The sequence below is a fragment of the Stegastes partitus genome, unplaced genomic scaffold (genome assembly GCF_000690725.1).
Source record: "Stegastes partitus isolate 25-593 unplaced genomic scaffold, Stegastes_partitus-1.0.2 Scaffold724, whole genome shotgun sequence".
In the NCBI taxonomy this organism is placed as follows: Eukaryota; Metazoa; Chordata; class Actinopteri; family Pomacentridae; genus Stegastes; species Stegastes partitus.
Window position 1 is genome coordinate 164,415 of NW_007578455.1, and position 20,506 is coordinate 184,920.

General features: G+C 43.5%; 1 protein-coding gene across 1 annotated transcript in view; it reads left to right on the forward strand.

Annotated features, from left to right (window-relative positions):
* adarb2 (adenosine deaminase RNA specific B2 (inactive)) overlaps positions 1–20,506 on the forward strand; it is a 244,419-nt gene that overhangs the window by 82,698 nt on the left and 141,215 nt on the right. The window lies entirely within an intron of this gene.

Below are 20,506 nucleotides of genomic sequence, written 5' to 3' on the forward strand. Positions count from 1 at the left end.
ATAACATCAGATTTGAAGGCGCGTACTGGGAAGCAAGATATACGACGTCACAGCTTGTTTTGGAGGCCAATGCTGCTCAACCTAAACATTTTTTTACATGACGATAGTGGTTAAGAATTTCTAACTGTGTATTTAACAGATCTCATTTGTCTGTTCTTGCATTGGCTGAAAATGTGAGTCTTAGTGCGACATCTGTGCGGATGGGCCTTTATTCTGGACCTACAGCTGAAGTGAAAAACTGCAACAAGACATAAAAATCAAATCAACAAGAAGCTGCAAAATAGCTTAACAAAATAACACAAAAATAAGCTACAAAGAGACACAAACCAAGTATAATATGACAGAAAACCAACTTAAAAGAGATGCAAAGACCTGCAAAATAGCTTCAAATACATGCAAAGCAATGACAAATGAAACAAAAAAATAAAGATAACTGCTACAACAAGGCACAAAACAACTTTAAAGAGATGCTAAGGGGTATAAAATTCCTTCAAACGTGTGCAAAACCGCAACGAAGAAACGCAAAACTGCCACAGAGAGAAAGAAAAACTGATTCAAAGATTCAAAGATGATCAAAATGGCTTTAAATAGATGCAGAACGTCAACCAATAAAGAAACAAGAAACTACAACAAACATGCAAAATGCCGACAAAGTGGTGAGTTACTCCTACACAAAAAAGAAAAAAAAAACTACAAGGGGATGCAAATGAGCAACAAAGAGCTGCAAAATGACTTCAAATGAATGCAAAACAGCAACACAAAATTGCTTCAAAGAGACAAAACAACTACAAAGAGGCTACAAGTAGAGCGGTTTGCTGTGGATGTCTCTCAGGCTGGGTGTGTGGTGGTGGTGGAGGAGGGATGGGGTGGTCTCTCACAAGCAGTTTGAAAGCTGGAAGCAGTTAATAATCGATGCTACTTACGACCACTTTGCATGTAGCTCTCTACGACTGTGATTTAAAAATCATCCGAATCAACATTCACATTGATATTTGAAGTGTTGTGGACTCTTGTCAAAAGTTCTTTCAAATAGTACAAACATTCGTAACTCCGGCCGCTAATATTCGCCTGGCTGAGCTCTCCTACCTGAACTCGTTGGGTTTTTAACGTTTGAATCACTGCCACATGCCTATTCATGTGTTTTGAACTACTCTTTGAAATATTCTTGTTTTGCCTGAATGTGCCAGCGTTCCATCACTGCTGGCAGTCAGCCTCAGAGCTCCGTCTTAAAACCTCACTGGGTAAAGTTTATTGCATCAACATGTCATCCAAGACGTTTTTATCAGCCAAAATTTGCCTCTAATGATCCATTAAAGCTCGGATGTGTTTCTTCACCAACTCGCGCCTTTATTTTAGTGTTGCTTATCTCGCCGGCTGACAAAACAAGTTTTATTTCACTCGGTGATCCCACAATAAACAAGGAACCAAACTGTGGTTCATGTAGTAACTAAAGTCAGGAACCTGGTGCATTCCACGCAACACGAAGGAGCTCCGAGATGTGAAAATGTAAATTGTATGATTAGCTGCAAATCACTTCATATGGAGGCGAAGAGTGTAGCAATCACATTTTTTCTTTCTGACTTTGCTTGGCCAAAATACCTCCTACACAGCTGAATAATGCATATGGACAATGTTGGTCTAATTAATGTCCGCCAGCCTACCTCCACCATAAAGTAAGCTTCCATTGACACTAGCGCTTAATGAGCCCATTGGTGACGCCGCCACCAGCGTTGTGTTATGCAGGAGGCGAGTGATAATCAGTGGGTGGATTATGATGGTGATTAGAACCAGTGGGTCAAAAGGCCCCACAACATTGTTATCCATGCCCATGTCTGAGGATATCACGCTAGAACAGCGCTACCACAGGTACACTCACAGTGCCAGTGGGCAGGAGTATTTGAATATTAACCGAGAGGTGGGAAATCCATAAAGACTCCATCTTGTTGGCAGAGCCTGTGTGTCCCCGCGGTGTGTTGAACGCATGCCACAGCTGTGTCGGCCTGCATCCTTGTGATAAAAAGAGGGAAAAATTACACAGGCTAGACCAGACGCTAACATATTCATTAGTGAGGAATGACCGACTAGGCTGCTTAAAATGTCACTGAGCCACAAGTCTCTGAGGACTAATGACCTGCGTCGGGAGGACTCGTAACATTCTGGAGACGTCGGCTTTTCCTGATCAAATGACCGCTAAGTAGAAGGTGCTGGCTCTTGATTGGCCGGTCACATCGTCTGACAGCGTCGGCTACCGGAGAGCTGCGTCAGACAGCGTGATTGGTTGCATCAGTGTGAATCAGCGTTCATGTTCCACTGAAACAGCTGCCGTGTTGAAGCTGTTGGTCATTTCATCAATTAGTGGAAACCAAAAGCACAGTTTTGATGGTCATTTGTCCAGCAACCGTGCTAGCAGCTCTATGAGGTTTGTCGTAGTGGCAGTTTGAGGTAAATGCTAAATATGTCAGCAAGCTAGCTCATAATGACGGTGAGACTGTCTGAGGAGGGACCTAAGGACGGCTTTACCTGATAAGTGTCCTCATAGACTCCCTCTTTTGTCCCCCTATATGTAGATCTGTGCACTTCCAGCAGCATTTAACTGTATACAGGACTTCGTTCAGCTTTTGTCATCTCTCAACGCAACGTCTTTACAACCTTTCACACCTCGAGGCCTGTTAGGTTTGGGTTGTTTGCTGGCCAGGTGGTTTGGGGGTAAGATTAAATACCTCCCCACCAGTCAGTTAGGACTAAGCAAGTCTCTTGGATAATAAATGGTGTGTCTTCAAGAGCCAAAAATTAAAAAAAAAAAAACAAGAAAGCGGGATCACTAAAGTCACAACGATTCATCGTCTTGGGATCATGGATGTATTTTTAAAAAATTCTTGTAAACCATCAAAAAACGGTTTTATTTCAGACAAAAACACTCCGAACTCCGATCATTAAACAAGACAAAGTTATTGGACTGGTTGGCTCTTTACAGTCGTAGCACCTTGTGAACGGGCAGAACTGATTCAGAGGATTCTGGTTCCTGATCAGACAGACAGCTCAAAGCAGATTCCTGTTTGATTGAAACATCATCAAGCATTAACTAACACTGACAGTTATTTCCCAGCCTGCTAGGAAAAGCATCACCTCACTTCAAATGCCTTTCAGCCCGGGTCAGAACCAGACATTTGTTCTTGCTTTTTCAGAAATAACAGTGAACTATAGAGGGTGTCATGTGTACGTATTGACGTCCTTTTCAAATTACAGTAATGGAGTTGCTAAGTTGCTTGTTTCCTGCTGTCATCTCATTGCTATGCCAGATGTAAACACTGTCGGTGCTGATACCATGTCTCAAAACCGAGTGGGACTCCAGGTCGCTCTCGGTTTGGCTCAGCAGATTCTTTTATTTATCGAGGATGGACCAGCAGCACGTAGTAATTATGTTGTTGACCAGCCAGTAATAAACCCGCCGCTAGTCTCAGATGCTAGCTCCACACCCATTGTATTTGCACATTCTTAGAGCTTTTGTGCTGCTCTCCGGTGGGAGAGGAGCTGGAGCAGGCAGCTTATTGAACGCTGGCTTTTCTTTCTCATTCATTATGGTCGGAGTAAATGGAGATCACCTCCAAGAGATCACGGTGTGTCATCGCATCCTCTTCATAACAACACAATGCGCATGTCCACAGGTTACGCTTGTTATTGTGGCACCAAAAAAGGCGCTGTGAAAAATTCTGGCTGCACTTTAATTATGAGCTGGTGAACCTGAAAAAAGCAGATACAGCAGTGCAAAAGTTAGTCTGGTGCCCTGGCAACTCACGAGCCATGGCACCGGATAGAAATGCCAAACATTCTCCTATCCCAGCTTCTACAGTGAGCATTTGCCGCAATAATTAATCGAATATTTAAAAGAAAGAGAAAAAAAAAAAAAAGATGAATTGGTGATGAAAATAATCATCGGATGCAGCCAAAAATAACACTGGAGAATCTGCCACCTGTTTTCAGACAATTTATTACAAGTGGGAGATATCAGAGCCGTACGAAAGATACCCACATGTCCCACTTGTAATTACCACATGAAGGTTGACCTGAATGTTTTCCCAGGTAGCAGCTGGTATTTATAGTAAATGACAGCCATACGCAGCGTGGATAACGCTTCTAGAACGCTGTTTCTGTTTGATAACTGCGTGAGAAACGATCATTTGAATACGAGCTTAATTAATTAACCTGAAGAATTTATGAAGTCGGAGCGGGAGATCTCCTCTCCGGGAGTCTGGCTGCGCTAAGGAAACCAGCGTTTGCAAATAGTCCAGGTTATGAAGTGTCAGGAGCCGTGATGAATAACTCTAATGATCGACTGTGTGTTCTGGGTCACAGCAGTGAAAAGCGGTCATGGTAGAACAGAATGCAACATGGCAACAACTTGTCCTTGCCGACACCACTGCAGCGGGGTAAAAGCCACACAGGCCTTTCGTGTTAATACACCTGACAAAACACTCCGTCACTGATGGAACGCTAAAAGCCCTTCTGAGAAAAGCCAGACGGGGGCTTTTTTTTCCCTCCGCGCAGGTGACTGCCGGCTGCCGCTGTCGGCTCCAATCACGTTGCCGTCTGTACCACGCTGTTCCTCAAACACTCAAACCAAGCGAGGCTTTTCTCTCGCCACCTCTCTCCTCCCCTGTTGTTTTATTCATAGGGCTCAGGGTTCATTTGCCAAGTCCTCTGTTGTAGATTTAAGAAGACAAACAGTGCTGCAAATCCACCAGAACAGTGTTAGACTAAATGACATTTTGCTCTGCCGCCTGGCTAATCGTAAAGAAAACAGTGGCGGATCAGCGCTTAAACCTCGTGTCTTCGGGCAGATATCATGCTCAGTATCGCGGAAGGATCCTTTGAAGTGTTTGTTGTCTTCCAGAGGGCCCTCGGAGGAAACGCTTCTCTCTTTCACACACAAACACAATCAGACACACGTATGCATGCTTTTACACACAAGCGCACACCCTGAGAGTTAGTTAATGGGAGGGAATGCATTAAACAACACGCTCCTCCGTGTATTACCGGTCGCATATCAGTGGCACCGATGGTGAGGATCCCTGTGCAGCTTTAGTGCTGCTGCGCTCATGTCTCAGCAGCGGGATTACCTGGGAGAGCCAATAAAAGCATATTAGGCAAGCGCTAGCACACACACTGTTTCTGCACATGCATGCGCGCACACGAGCACAGCGGGAGCAGCGGCAGTAAAAGTACATTTGACAGGTTAATGCACATGCATAAGCGCAGATAAAGAGCCGCCGCGTGTCGACGGCCGGACACAACAAAGGCCCACATGCATGTAGCGTGGCTCCAGGCGAGAGGCTATAAAAACATATTAGAAAGGAAAAAGGCTGCCAGGAAGAGCGCTAACAATGATGGCAGAGGGAGAGAACTGTGGGATGGCCCGCTTATCTTTGGGTGAGACTCAACTGTGCAGATTTAGAACGAGGTATCGTTCCAAGAAGCGATATTAAAAATTGTTTTTAGTCATGGTCGGCCAATTAGTTGTTACATCTTGAGTCACATCTGAACGACTGCCATGCGCCTACTCTTAGTCGCATATTTAGCCTCAAATGCAGATCGCGTACAAAAAAAGAAGTCTGAAAATATTTAGTGAGAGCCTACCTGTGCCAACATTGTATAAGTGCTGGCAGGCACTGGCAGCCGCACTTTATGCTGTCATACTTTTAAATAAATTGATAAGCTCAACGTTAAGTGAAAGGGTTTTGTTACTTTGCTTTTACCCCCACAGTTAATAGCAGCGCGCAGAGTCGTTACACCCAAGTCAGGGTAATGACGGAGTGAAGGATTTTAGTTTCCTCACCAAACTGGCAGCTATGTCTTTGTCTGAGACAGCAGTGGCCGTCTGAGCGCTGTCTCCTTCTGTGCACCTCTGACTCACTGACAGAAACAACTTTCTTCCTCCCGTTGTTTGTCTGTGGGCGCTCCAAACTTAGCAGCATCACGACGGTCACGCATGAAGTGTCCAATAAAGAGATACAACGCTGGGCAGGTTGACACTCCTGTCAGTAGCCAGCTGTTTGCTAGACTGTGTCTATGTGTCGGTGTATTTTCATCGGTGCTCATCTCGGGGTTGTTTTGACAGCCACATCGACCGCTTGCATGTCTTCGCACTCTTTATGCCTCCATCCGTCCATCCATCCGAGCAGTCATCTATCCATCCGTCTATCTATTCATCACTGATATTTAATGAGATGGCATCAACACATCAAGGTTCATTGGCTGTCTGCAGACAAACCCAGATTTAATTAGGCCCCACCACTGATATGCTTGCCCTCACTAGCGAATGCACTGGCTTCACAAAATAATGACACATTTACATTTAACTGTCTAACCTATTTCTAATTAGTCAGTTGGGTTTTGTTTTTGTTTTTTTTTTCTCCTCTCTGTCTTTTTTCTTTTTTTTTTTATAGTGGCGGAAAGTTCAGCAAAATGACAAACAGATGTATTGCCAATTATCATGCATTCTGAACAGCTCATTATTCCTTCATTTGTTTCCACCATCATCTACCTACTTTTTTTGGCTCTCTAATTTGTACAAGTGAAGCTTGTGTAACTGAGCTGAGAGTCGAGGCTGGCAGGACCTGAATGCTCCTCCTTGTGTCTCCACTGGCTCAGCAGTTGCACCTCCAGCCAGTTGAAATCAATGGGGGCAGTGGGCAACTGTGGCTCTGTGTGGAGCAGATGGCAGAAGAATGGCCCTTCCTCCTACTGTGGCACACTCAGTAACATACAAATGGGTCAGCTCTCTTCGCTGGTCGCATAATATCACGGAGCCGGGGATCCGCTATAGTGGGGTTGTGCAGCGAGGGAGATGGGGTCTTTGCAAACATATTTTCCTCAGATCTTGTGTTGGATGACTAATTGGTTGATAAATACTTGAAATACAAACAGTGGCATCTGGTGTCCAGTCCACTTGCTGGATTAAGGGGAGCGTCGCAGCCATACCAGACGAGCAAATGTAACCCAGAACCACTCAGAAGAGGAGTGGAAGCAAAATCACAATGACTAAGTGCTGCATGACATCCAGGAACGCTTTAGTGAGCCTAAATTAGTATTCTATTTATGAATAATTTGAGAAATATACTTAAATATAAAGATTCTCTATCTTGTTTGTCTGTAAAGTATGTAGCTAGAGCTAAGAAATGCTCAGTAAAGCTCAGTATGTGACATGGAATATCTCACTTCCCCTCGCTTCAGGCCTTAATGCAAAGATAATCACCTCCTAGCTTAGTTTACATACAGCTGCCCGTCTGGCAAACATGTTGTAGCTCAATGCCAGGCTAGTTGTTCTTGTGTTTGCAGTCTTTATGCTAAGCTAATCCCCTCGTATTTCAAAATACACCCAAGATGAAACATGTAGTCGGACAAAATAGTTACAATTTCAAATTTTTTTTGCTGAGCTTTGCTAACAATCTCCTAGCTCTAGCTAACACACACGAGGGGAAACCGCTAGCCTGTCATAAACAGATATCACGTGTTAACAACAGAGCTTTAGAGGTGCTAACGTACAGTCAAACTAACAGTTTCCACTTTGCATCTATTATGCTTTGCTAAGCTAACTACCTGGTAAAGTTAACTATATACAAATACAAACAGTTAGCCTGGCAAATGATATAATGTTTAATTAGTGACTTTCAAAAGTGCTAAAAGTAAATGTTTTTAACTCTGGACAGACACAGCTGTTTTTCTCTGCTTCCAGTCTTAATGCTAAGCTAAATAAATATAACCTCCTTGCTATAGCTATATATATGTAGAAACAGCTAGTCTGTTGAGAAACTTTTGAGCTTTAGAAGAGCTAACATATGCAGCCAAGCTAGCAGTGTCCCCTTTGCTGCCACTCATTATGCTAAGCTAAGCTATCCACCTTTACTTCTAGCCGCACACAAAGGACACCAGGCCAAACCATTTCCAAATAGTTTTCTTCTGTTTTTAGTTCTCATGCTAAGCTAAACTATTTGCTTAATGAACAGACATGACTTTGGTATGAATCCATTCATGTAACTCTTGGCAAAATGTCTGTGAGTGATTCAGGAGACATTTCTGGCAGCCATGTGCAACGACGGCTCTTCAGTACCTGTGGAGTCTCATTAGTACAAGAACAATTTAATTCATATCAATGGGCACCAGTTATTTAATCATGAGGTTACTGATATTTAGCAGCAGGCACGCTGATTTATTCAGGCTAGTTTTATTGAGTAAGACCAACCTGTTCATATTGCAGGTCTGTGGTATCAGACTGATCATTACTTTTTAAAAATTTTATCTCGTGTGTTGTTTTTACCTGCTTGCCTGTAGTTCTGCTTGGTCTACTTTTGTATTAGTTTATTGTTCTTTTATCCTGAAAAGCGTCTTTGAGTTTCTGAAAGGCGCTAAACAAATAAAATGTATAATTATTATTATTACTTCTAATGAATCTAAGCCAGATTCCTACAGACTGACATGAGCTTTAGATTTGTTTTTCCCTCCTAAGCTGTGCTCAGGAGTATTTCTATAAATTCACACATATTTAATATAATATTTTTCCAGCCTTCTGCAGATTCCATTGTAAATCCACATCAATACTGCATAATAAATGAGAGGAGTGTTTTATACGTCTGCTGATGATTTATGGCTTCTCCACCGCGGCTGCCTCTTAATTGCTTGACATGCGTGTTAGTGTCGGCGTCGCTGTGGTGGATGGATGTCTGCCAGCCTGTCACACTTCCACCCTCGTGTGTTTTGCTCTGTTTGGATGTATATAACTTACTCCTTCACTCCCCCTCTTTGACTCCCAGCTCCTTTGCCTTCGATCATCCCACCGTCTCGGCGTTTCTCTGCCTGTCTGTGTTTTTTTTCTGGGTTTCTCTCAGCGCCTCGCCTTTCTCAGTGCATCTCTGTTTCTCTTACTTTCCTCCCGTCGCTTTCTTCCCCCCTCGCCTGTGCAGTCGATTGTCTACCGGAGCAACATGTGGCAGGTGGTGAGAGGAAAAAGCAACAGTGAGGAGGGAAAAAAAAGCACACTGACAAAAGCTCCTTCCCCCGAGCTTGCTTGTAGCTGCAAAAAAAAAATACATCAATTACCTCCGTGATTGAATGATGTTAGCACAACTCTGAGGATGTTGCCTCTGTTGAGATGAATGGCGCAGCTCGGCTCGACGTAGATTTCTGTGTCGACTCGTGTTTGTTTTGCGCATACAGCCTCGCCATCAGTAATTATAGCACCGTGTCGCTGTCTGGCTTGGCCTGCCAATCAAACCATGAGAGAGTTGTGCAGTACAACGCTGCAACATCTGTGTTGTAATGGTCTACGTATCCGATGCTCAGTAGCGGCTCCAGGAGCTCCAGTTTCACCACAGAAATAATCTGGCAACTATGTCAGCAGAATGAGGACAATAGCATCAAATGCTGTTGCTCTGTTACTGTTTTTGAGAACAGCAGAAATAGGTTATTGAAGGTCAACGGAGATATGCTGTGGATGGGAGACACCAACAATGATGCGCTTATCTGCTTTTTGTAATATCGCCGTGATTTGATCTGAAAAGGCTTTTATTCATTTCTTATCCGTTCTTCAATATTCACTGTGATGGTTTCTTTCAGTAATAGTATATATTTGTCTGTCAGAGTTTGAAGAGCACAAGAAATGGTTTTATTTTTAGCAGTTAGTGACAGTTTGCACATGCTGTCTGATTATATTTTGAGTCTGCTTGGCCTGCTCCGTGAGTCTTGTTCCCACGCGCTATCACCAAAGCAAAAAGCAGCAGAATCCAAAACCACATGTTGGTACAGATGTAATCCACATCTGGCCAGAGCTGGATGATCCGTGTGACAGACAAGACAGAAGCTCGCCAGCAAGACCGTTCAGCTGTACAGCACACACTGCTGCGTCTCTGTCAGAGAGTGTGTGTGGCTTAAGCCAAGAAACCTGCTTAGTCTGTCAGCGTCTTTTAGCATGTTCTCGCTTTGTCTCGCCTTTTGTCTCCATGTCAGGCCCTCCTCTCTTTCTTCCCATTTCCCTCTCATCTCTATTTGCATATCCGAAGGTTCGCATCCTCAGATCATCGCCGAGTCTGGTATCTTTTCATCTGTTTGTCTGTTTGCTCATGTTCCTTGAATACCGTACTTGGCAAGGTTGAATGCTAAGTAGCTGTCTTCGCCTAAAGGCTGAAAGGCTTGGCACACATGTCATCTTTGGATATTAAAAAGTTCAGGTTAGGTTAGCGTTGGGGGGAAAAATGCTGCTGGCACTTAGTGGATGTGTGACAGACTGTGTGCTTCAAGAGGCACTGGAGCTTTAGCTGCATCAGTGTAACGGCCTTATGGCCTGCAGGACCGGTCTGTTGGTAGGTGGGTCCACCACATTGTCTCACACTGAAGCATCTCAACATTCACAAGATGGTTTGGTAGAAAATGTCCAACTTTCTTGACCTCCTGCTCTCATCTGATCCATATTTCAATTTGTTTCATTGCTTTTGTTTATAACCAGTACTGACTTACTTATAAACCGCAGCTACATTTGGTTTAGAGCTAAATGTTAGCATGCTAGCACACTAAAACATGGTCAATATTGCTTAGCATCACCATGCTAGCGTTGTCATATTGAGCACATTATTGCTGATGTTAGCGTTCTAATGATCCCTGTGGTCAGCTACAGCCTCATAAAGGTGCTGGTATGGCGTTTATTTAGTCTCAATACTGGTGCACATAAAAACCAGACATGTGCACGTGACACTAGAGCACAGACAGACGAGTATCTGTGGGCGGAAAGCCATCCTCATGAAGGAGCATGAAGTTTACCAACTACAAGGAGGAAATACTAGTAGTGGTATTTTTACTTTTTGTCACTTAGGTAGAAGATCTGAGCAGATACCAGCATGTAGAGACCACAGACTGTATAAAAGATGGACGTAGCTTCCGTGACGTCACCCGTTGGTTTCTGCACTGAGAAATTGAAGCCAGGGTTTTGCTACTTCCTGGTTGACATCTTGGATTTTTGGAGCCAGTGGGGCGGAGCCATAGGAGCAGTGATTGGTCAGACGGATTGAGAGGCGGGCCCTCTCTGCCCGCCCACATTTACCGCCTTCTGCTCGCTTCATCTGCATCGTCGCTGCCGACTGTCAATCAAGCCAGCCACACCCCTTGCCCCGCAAAATGTTGACGATTTTTTACAAATTCAGTATTGATTTATTTTCAGATTGGCCACCTGATCTCTGGATTTGACCATGAAAACTAATAAGAAAAAAGTCCTGAGCTGGAGGAATGCGGTGTTTGGTGATCTGTGATCACTTCTTTTCCAATACAAGTCTATGGGAGCCAGTTCTTTTTGGAGCCAGCAGCTAGTGAACGTAGTGATATTGCAGGTTTTTGACACTTCCGGGTTGGCTTCATTTTTCAGGGCTGGTTGCTACGTCCATCTTTTATACAGTCTATGGTAGAAACATGCTTTAAGACCAGTTAAACACAATACACTGACTACTAAATAAACTGACCTCTGCTGAATTGATGACCAGTGTGAATAACTGTAGTACTTCTTTTCTTTTCTTATTACTATTGTTGTTGTTACTGTTGTTGCTGATGTTGTGTTGGTGTTGTGTTGTTTTTCTAGTACAGCAATTTCCCTGAGGTTTATGAAGTTGTATTCTATTCTATTCTGTTCTTTATTTTTCCACACTTTAAACAGTTGCAGGACATCAGAGTGTGAAAAGCAAGCTGAGATACTGTAAAGGTTCCAAAATGCCTCAACAAGACCCTCAGGTTTAACTTTGGTGTTACTTTTGTTTAGACAAACTCATAAATCAGTTAGTAATTGTTGTGATTTATTCTGTTGATCATAGCCAATGACAACGGAGGGGTAGCCCAGAGAGAAAAGAATCACACAATGCTTCACATCAGGGTTTGTTGACGGGGGCTCTCCCAGTAGCCTGACAGGTACAGTCATGTTTACACAAGGCAAAATAGTGGAATTACGTCTGTCTTCAACCAAATTGTCCACACAAGATAAACCTCATTATTTCAAAGACAGCCACATTGTTTGCCAGAGACATATAGGCCTACTTTTAGCTAGAGAATGACATTTTGCGGTTCTCTGGCGTTATCAATGTGCTGAGCGTCGATAAGGAAAACATGCATTAGGATGCCGACACACAAGGTAATGATAACCTATGCCAATCCTAATAGACTGTCAGAAATCTTGATTGAAATCTCCCGGTTTTGCTCGCTCTAAAAAGCCAATCAGCATGGCTGCGTTTTCCTAACATCTATCCTCTTTTTTCCCCCCTCCTTCCTCGTGCTTGCCTTTCAGGGTATGAATATTTGTTCTGGGAGGTGTATGTGGCAGCTCTGAAACAATGTGTTGTTTAGCATAATGGCTGAAGGGAGGAGACGGCGTCCTGCGCCGTTCACCAAGGCTTTGTCTCACTGAAAAGAATCCTGTGTTCAGACCTCACGGAAACATTTTATTTTAATGCAGTGGCTCTCCTAAAAGAATCATTAACATCATGTAGGCACATGATTAATACAAGATCACTCACTACCCAGCATACTGTATGTGTCTGTGGGGTTACATGTTATGAGACATGTAGATTAATTATTAAAACATTCATTGTCAGCTTATTTATTCCTCTGGCTCTCTGCAGTAATGACTTCATGAGCTTCTTTACAGACTAAACTGTTTCTCTCCCCTCTTTACCCCCTTTACCCTCACCCCAGCCGGTCCTGGCAGACACCCGTCCTCCCCAGACGTGGTCCTACCAGTGTTTTGTTGAAAAGTCACCAGAGTGCTGGCTTAGAATGAATTGTTGGATTTGCTGGGTTTCAGTCTATAATATAATATTCCAGTCTTCTTGGCCTAACAATATGAAGAACCCTGAGATGACTTGTGTTGTGAATTGGTGCTATATGAAAAAAACTGAGCTGAATTTGAAATTACATTTTTTTTGTTGTTGTTCTTTTATTGTATTTTTAAGTTCAACCTCTTAAAACTTGACGTCCACATGCACGGACATCACATTTTGGGTTTTATTACCACAGTAGTTAATATTTATTTATTTATTTTATTTTTATTTTATTATTGTTATTTTGTGGTTTTGTTGTTGTTGTTTTTTTTTTAGATTTTTTTGAATATATTTTTTAAATATATTTTTCTTTTCTTATTTTTTTTTTTTAATTAATAAAATAAAGAGAGACCAACTTGGGATGCCAATTTTGCAAAGGGAGCGAGTGTCGCGCTGGTCAGTACGTCATTTCATCCTGCACTTCTATTGGTTAGTTCGTTGATGTAGATGGCAGCAGCGGTCTCACTGTGAGATGATCACCCCACATTTCTGACACTGACAGAACTTTATCGCAGGTTGTCTTTGGTTGCGTGACCACAACAACGGCCGTCCTTGGACCTGTCTTTCAGTGTGACGTAGGACCACCCATTTAGAGCCAAGACCAACAATATCGCCACGATTCTCTCATGATTGTTAACTTTTGTCTGGGACGGCTGAAAATCGCAATTTGTATCGGGCTTAAGAAAGTCCCTTACAAAAAAACTATAGCCTTCTGGCAGACGGTTGTAGGTAACCTTTGACAATTTCGCCACAAGTTTGCAGCAAGTCAGGTTCTAAAGCTTTGGGCGGCTGTGGCTCAGGTGGTGGAACGAGTCGGTCAATGATCGGAAGGTTGGCGGTTCGATTCCGCCCTGTAACCTGTGTCATGGGCAAGACACTTCACCACCTTGCCTGGTGTGAATGTGTATAAATGGATGGTTGAAGTGGTGGTCAGAGGGGCAGAATGGCAGCTACGCCTCTGTCAATCTGCCCCAGGGCGGCTGTGGCTACAATCCACCACCGGGATGAATGTGTGTGAATGAATAACTGACAGTGTAAAGTATCTTTGAGTGCCTAGAAAAGTGCTGTATAAACCTGTTATAATTAAGAATGTTTCGAGCTATTATGTATTCTGAATCTGTATTTTGCACTGAGCCTGTGATTCATATTTTCCTACTGAGAACAGCATACGTCCTTGAAGATAATGTGGCCGGTGAGAACCGGTTCACACATTTGGAGACAGCAGAAACTCCTCTTTTCTATTAGATAGGATTGTTGCTTTAGCTACACGCCGTACCAACAACATCCACACATGTTGCTCACCAAATATCAAGGACGTGGACAGAGCGCAGAAGAGGTATGCCTGTCCACGCCATTGGTAACTGGCCAATTAAACTTGGGAGCGTACAAATCTTATCTATGTTCGGGGCAGGCCCAGCCCAAGAAGATATCTGGAACCTGGAACCGAAAAAACTCAGTTCAGCTGGACATGAGATTCCTTCTGTCCCTCTAAATCCAGCGCTGCAAAACTTTACCTGTGACCAAAAATAATTTCTACATCTGAGAACTGAAGATTTCTCCGGCTTGTTCTTGGGCTTCCAACTAAAGAATCGGGTCTAACAAACCTGATCAGTTGTTAAAATTATTATTAGAAGACTAGTCCCACTTACAAACTTTAGTGGCGTGTCACGAGTGAACACGTTGCCGCTAGTGGCCAACTTTGGCGACTTATGGCAACATTTTCTGTTAAAAAAAAAGTAGTTTCTTTGCTGCAAATCAGCCACATATTTACCGCACATCTGCCACAAACATTTTGCTAACGTAAGGAGCACAAAGATGAAACGATGCGCAGCTTAAATTGGGCCGTCACTGCTGTTGACATTCAACTGAGTCTCATTTTGGCAAGAAAAACAAAGTTCCTTTTGTTGTGTTCGTTCTCCTCGCCGGAGTTCAGACAGAAATCTTTGAGCAAAGCTAATGACCCTCTGCAGCAGGGTTTGTTGTTGATGTGCTCTTAATTTGTACACAGGAGCACCGACAATACCACCAGCACAAGATAAAGGCCGCATTCATCTCAAGTATGGTTTCATTTGTTTACGCTAATTAAACCATGTTAATTGAGCAGTGATTAATTAGGCAGGGATATGTTTGTAAAAGCCACATGTACTGTATATATAGAAAGTAATTTCCTGACGGCTGTGTTATCTGCTCTTTTCATGGGCGGACAACCTGTTTTTATCACAATCCTGTCTCAGATTTTTTTTATTTTTTTCCTTCTGACGTTCACATCAACTTCTTTGTTTCTCTCCTCTGTCTTGCTCTCTTTGCTGCTGCTGATTCGGTGAAGCAGGTAAGACTGTTATTAGCTCTCCCCTTTCAGAGTGTGTGTGTTTTTTTTTCCACAGTGTATAGTACGTTCATGTGGTGTGTAGGTGTGTAGGTGCATGTGCATTTCCCTCTGTGTTTATGTGTGTGTGTGGCAGAGATGGGTTTAGCTGAGATGAGTAAAGCTGGGTCACATGCTGTCTCTGGTGCTGCTGATATTGCTCCGGCTGTGGGGAGGCTTACAGGAGGCCAGTGCTGAAAGTGAAAGAGTTATGACGCACACACACACACACACACCGGAGACACACACATCCAATAACGGACGTCGGCCGGCACATCAGCTACTGATGCGTTACAACTGGATGATTCCAGAGCGACGCACCTCGATGAGGCGGCCTTGTTACCGGGACTCGAAATGTGTCATCGCTCTAACTCATACACTGGATATAAAAGATGGACGTAACCTGCAGGTCTGGGAAGCGAAGCTAACATGGAAGCGCCTTTAACCTGAGTTCTTTCTAACGGCCAGCAGGGGGCGACTTCTCTGATTGTATAGAAGTCTATGAGAAAATGAACCTGCTTCAAGTTTGGAGTTTGGCTGTTGCCGTCTTGATTTCTTGAACCAGATGTGACAAGCGAGGGGTGGATTTGACTGAGAACTGGTCAAACACAAAGTAGTCCTCCCCTAAAGCATACCCTTATCCTCTTTAGTGCTCTAGATCAGCGGTCCCCAACCATCATTTGGTACCGGGCAGCACAGATAGAATAAAAACGTTTTATTGGTTTATTTTTGTTTCCAGCGGAGTCTGCAGGGTGTTTTATTTTGAAACATGACTAGCTCGTCTTCCCGTCACTTGACTGTCAGTTTTTATGCCCGGCTGCAAAACGAAGCTGTTCGTCAAAAACAAACGTCTCAGGAGAGCTGCTTTGGAAAGTGGGAGAGACTCGATACTGAGACAGAGAAAAAGTCAAAATGTTAAGCAATAAAAAGCAATTTTATTTATTTATTAAACTTTTTAATAGAAAAAAAAAACACATATTATTTGTTCGGTGCGTTATGACCGGTCCATAGAAAAATTTCTTGCTTAAAACCGGTCTGTGGTGCAAAAAAGGTTGAAGACCGCTGCTTCAGATAATGACAATTAACCACAATTTACAAAATAACACGATTCTGTAGTAAAGAAAACTTGAAATTAGCAAATGGGACCATAAACATAGTCGGTAAATACTTAGTGAGGTAATAAATCAGGTGACAAGTAAGGTCTCTGGGGGGTTATGTCCATCTTTTATATATGATCCATACTGTTAACAACCAGATATTGGGTGCTATGGTGACAATACGTCATGTTGGAAATGACACAGCACTACATATAACACCACATCTGATCATTTATTTGAATAATGAGAAGTTTTCCTCCAGGTAGACACAAACTTTGAAGTTGACTTCAAGTAAGATAACTGTACAGCAAACTCCTGATTACCTTCTCGTGTGACAACCTGCATTTGCCATAATAATTAAATCCTATATTATTTTAGAAGGATTCTCAGCTTATTTACAGTCAGACTACCCCTCAAGATTGCATGCAATAAACACAGAGCTGTGTCACATCACGGGCTCCTGTCACATCCGTGCATCCTGAACATACTGGCTGCAACAGTATTAATGACACCAGATGAACCAGGTAAAAAAGGGAAAAGGATTAAGACTGCTTCCCGCAGCAGGAAAATGGCAACAATAGTCCTTTTCACATGAAAAGCAGAGAAAGGCAAACGAGTGTGAGAGCCGTTCTGTGAATATGCAATATTGAGCCTCCTTTTTTTTTTTCTCCCCCCACATGCCTGCTTGGTAGAGCTGTCAAATTTCAATTTAAAAGCCGGTGCTGTGTGTTGTTACATTATTTCCCACCATAATAGAAAAGGCAACCTGAGGTTACAATCAAATTCCAAATGCGGGCAAAGGTGTGAAGAGTTTTGAATGAGTGGCTGCTATTTCCTAAAGTATTTCTTCTCCATTATTTCTCAGCATTTGTTTCGGCGACGTCGTCTGAAGGTTGCGCGTCGGGGAAGGACCTTAATTAAGATTTTTGCGCCCGGGGCTCCGTTCGCGAGCTACGAGGAACGTGGGAGAGCCAGATACAGATCACTGGCTACCCGGGTCAAGTCACGTGATTAGTCGACAACACTCTCACCACCGCCGACCCTTTTGACTTAGCAATCAAATTTTTTCCCAACGCAGGCGGAGGAGAAGTAAACTAATTCGCCACCTGCCACAGCGTCACCACTTTTTAGGTTAAAGTGACCTTTAATTTGACAAATGTGAAGAGGTTGCGCTGTAGCCTTTCAGTGATGTGTTGTTTTTTTTTTATGAAAGGCGCACACGGAGGAGAAAAAAAAAAAAAACTCCCCAGCACCGCTCACATATTTATCGATTGAACTTCTCGGTGAAATATTTGTTCTGGCTGTTATCAGAACTCTAACCCTTCCTGCCGGCCTCATTTCCATGCCGTGAGACGGACGCGCCGGTCGCTGCGGTTGCGTCCAGGCCAGATAAACAGATAAAACATTCACACCCTCCGACCACAGGTTAATACAGCCGGTGATTGACAGCAGGATTACAGTATTGATTGAATCCAGAGTCTCTTTGTTTTGCGGTACCTGTCTCTCTCTCTCTCTCTCCTTCCTCCTCCTCCTCCTCCTCTCCTCTTCCTGTTTGTTTGATTTTGAAATTCAGGCTGGTTATTACACGGACAGGAGAGAAGGTTATTGCCTGGTGCGAGGGGGCATTGACTTATAGTGGCCACCTCCGGAGCGGCTCATCTGTCTCTCTTCGGTCGTCTGTTAGCGGGCTGGCCTCCGTGCACACGCGTGAAGGTGGGCTTGTTTAATGCGCATCCCGCTGTGGGAGAAGCGCCAGATGATCAGAACGAGGCCGCTATCAACGCTCCTGCAGGGGAAAAAAAAAAAAAGACCATTCATGTGGGCAAAATGCGGCTCATAATTCTTTCAAAACGAGCCGCTTTTTCATCCCCATAAATCCTCTTTTGTCTTATATTTCACCAGTTGCTTTGACAAATACAGTGAGGAATGTCCATTGTAGATTTTAACAATGCCATTAGATTCAATAAGCAATGAGAATTAGACTGTAATTCATCACCACTTTGCCTTCTCGGGTATGAATGTAATTTACACCAGCAGGGCTCGTTTTTTTCTACATTTTGTAAAGCTTCTGGAAATACAGACATAATGGGATGAGAGGTTGGGGAGGGAAAAAAAAAACAGTAAGTGAGTATATGGAGGGAGGGACTGGCTCGAGCCTAGAAGAGACTGCTATTAGCTGTTAATTCTGAAACAAATTATGCAATTAGCTCTGGCATCAGGATGTAGGCCATGAGAGAGGACAGCGTAACCTTCATTTGATCTGTTCTGCGGCGAGCCGGCGAGACTGAATAAGAGAGAGAGAGACCCATTTAATAGGAGAATTTCTTTAGCCCGAGCAAAACGCTAACAGTATCCATAAGTGCCACTTTAGCTTCCCTTTGAGTGCTTTCTTTTTCCTATTTATGGAGGGATTTTCATAATGTGCGAGTGTGTTTTTTTTTCCTCTTTCTTTTTGAGAAATACTCATGTCCTTAAAACAAAGAGGTAATTTGTCTGTGCGTATGAGATAATATTGTCTGGGGAGCCGTGCGATTTGCTTGCCCCTGCTTGACTGTGAAACAGAGGGAAGGTGTTGATTTCAAGGTGTGCGTGCATGTGTGTGTGTGTGCACCCATTTGTGAGCACTCCTATGTGTGTGTGTGTGCACCGTCAATAAAGGTCTTAAACAGCGGCAGAACCAATCGTAGCTCTACTTAAATGTTGTCCTGGTTCTCGCTGAGGATTGGTCGTTAGCCTAACACAATCAAATTTGTCCACAGTGAGGAAGTCATTAATTCTAAGTGGACCATTCATTTAATGTTGTTAGGAAGCAGAGAGCCAAGAGTCCCTTGGCATTAGCAACGTGTGCAACTCCAATGAAGCTCCGCCACAACAAACAACCGCTACATCACCACTCGCTGTAACCAGATTATCTCGTGCAACACAGACGACGCCAGAACACGAAAGTGAAATCTGAACACTTCGTGGAATCATTTTCATAACCCGCCGTTTTCACCCGACTAATTATGAAGGAAGCAAAACCTCCTCGTGTGTTAATCATCTTCTCTGGTGTCACAAGCAGCTCATGACTGATTGTGAGTATTAAAGATGCAGCGAAATGCAAAACACGACCTCGGATTTCTGTTTCCGTGTTGTTCTCTCTTTTTATGTGATAAAGGTGTGTTACTGAGCCGCTTCAGTCGTATATTTAACTTTTAGGGAACAAAAAGAATACAGTTGAAGTCTAATTTAAGCGTTCAGCTCTCGCCCTGCTCTTCCTGATCTAACAACACAAGTGAGAAAGGCGTGTGGAGGCCAACACTTCTTGTCGCTTCGCTAATTGCACAAAGCCACAGCGACTTTTTTAAGTGTTCCAACCTCATGTGAGAGATTTGATTCAATTCTCTACTTCTGTCTCACTCGTGTAGATCACTGAGCGAATGACACTCAGATGTGTTTTTCACTGTGACTTAGAGACGGATGACAAATGAAAGTAAAAACCTGATCTGGGATGTGGTGGCCTCGGTGTGCTGTGTTTGTGAGCATGGTTAAGGTCCTCTTATCGCCTGACTGCAGATCAATACAGACTTCTAAGTGGTCACCTTTATCTACGATGGAACATATCTGTTCTGATGGAGAGGTTTCTTCCTCAGACCTCGGTGGTTAGCACTGTTGCCTCGCAGCTAGAAGGTCGGCGGTTCGCATCCTGGTGAGGACACCTGGAGTCTTTCTGTGTGGAGTTTGCATGTTCTCCCCGTGCAGTGTGGGTTCTCTCCGGGTTCTCCGTCTTCCTCCCACAAGGTCCAAAAACATGTTGAGGTTAATTGGTGATTGTAAATTGTCCGTAGGTGTGAATGTGAGTGTGCTTGGTTGTCTGTCTCTAAGTGTGGCCCTGTGAGACCTTCATCTTAAGTCAGCTGGGATAGACTCCAGCCCCCCATGACCCTAGTGAGGATTAAGCGATGTATAGATAATGGATGGAGGGGTTTCTTCCTCACATTAACAGCACACGAGGGGTCACTGGATGGTTTGATAAATATAAAAATGATGCGAATCGTTTGCTGTGACCTTCACAGTCCCCAGATCTCAACCCAACTGAACACCTGAGAGGTTTTAGTCAGACAGCACTCACCGCAATCACAGCTCCAAAAGCAGCAGAATGAAGTTCAACCTTCTGGTAGAGCTCCAGAGAGTTGGAGAATCAGTACAAAAGGGCGCTGAAG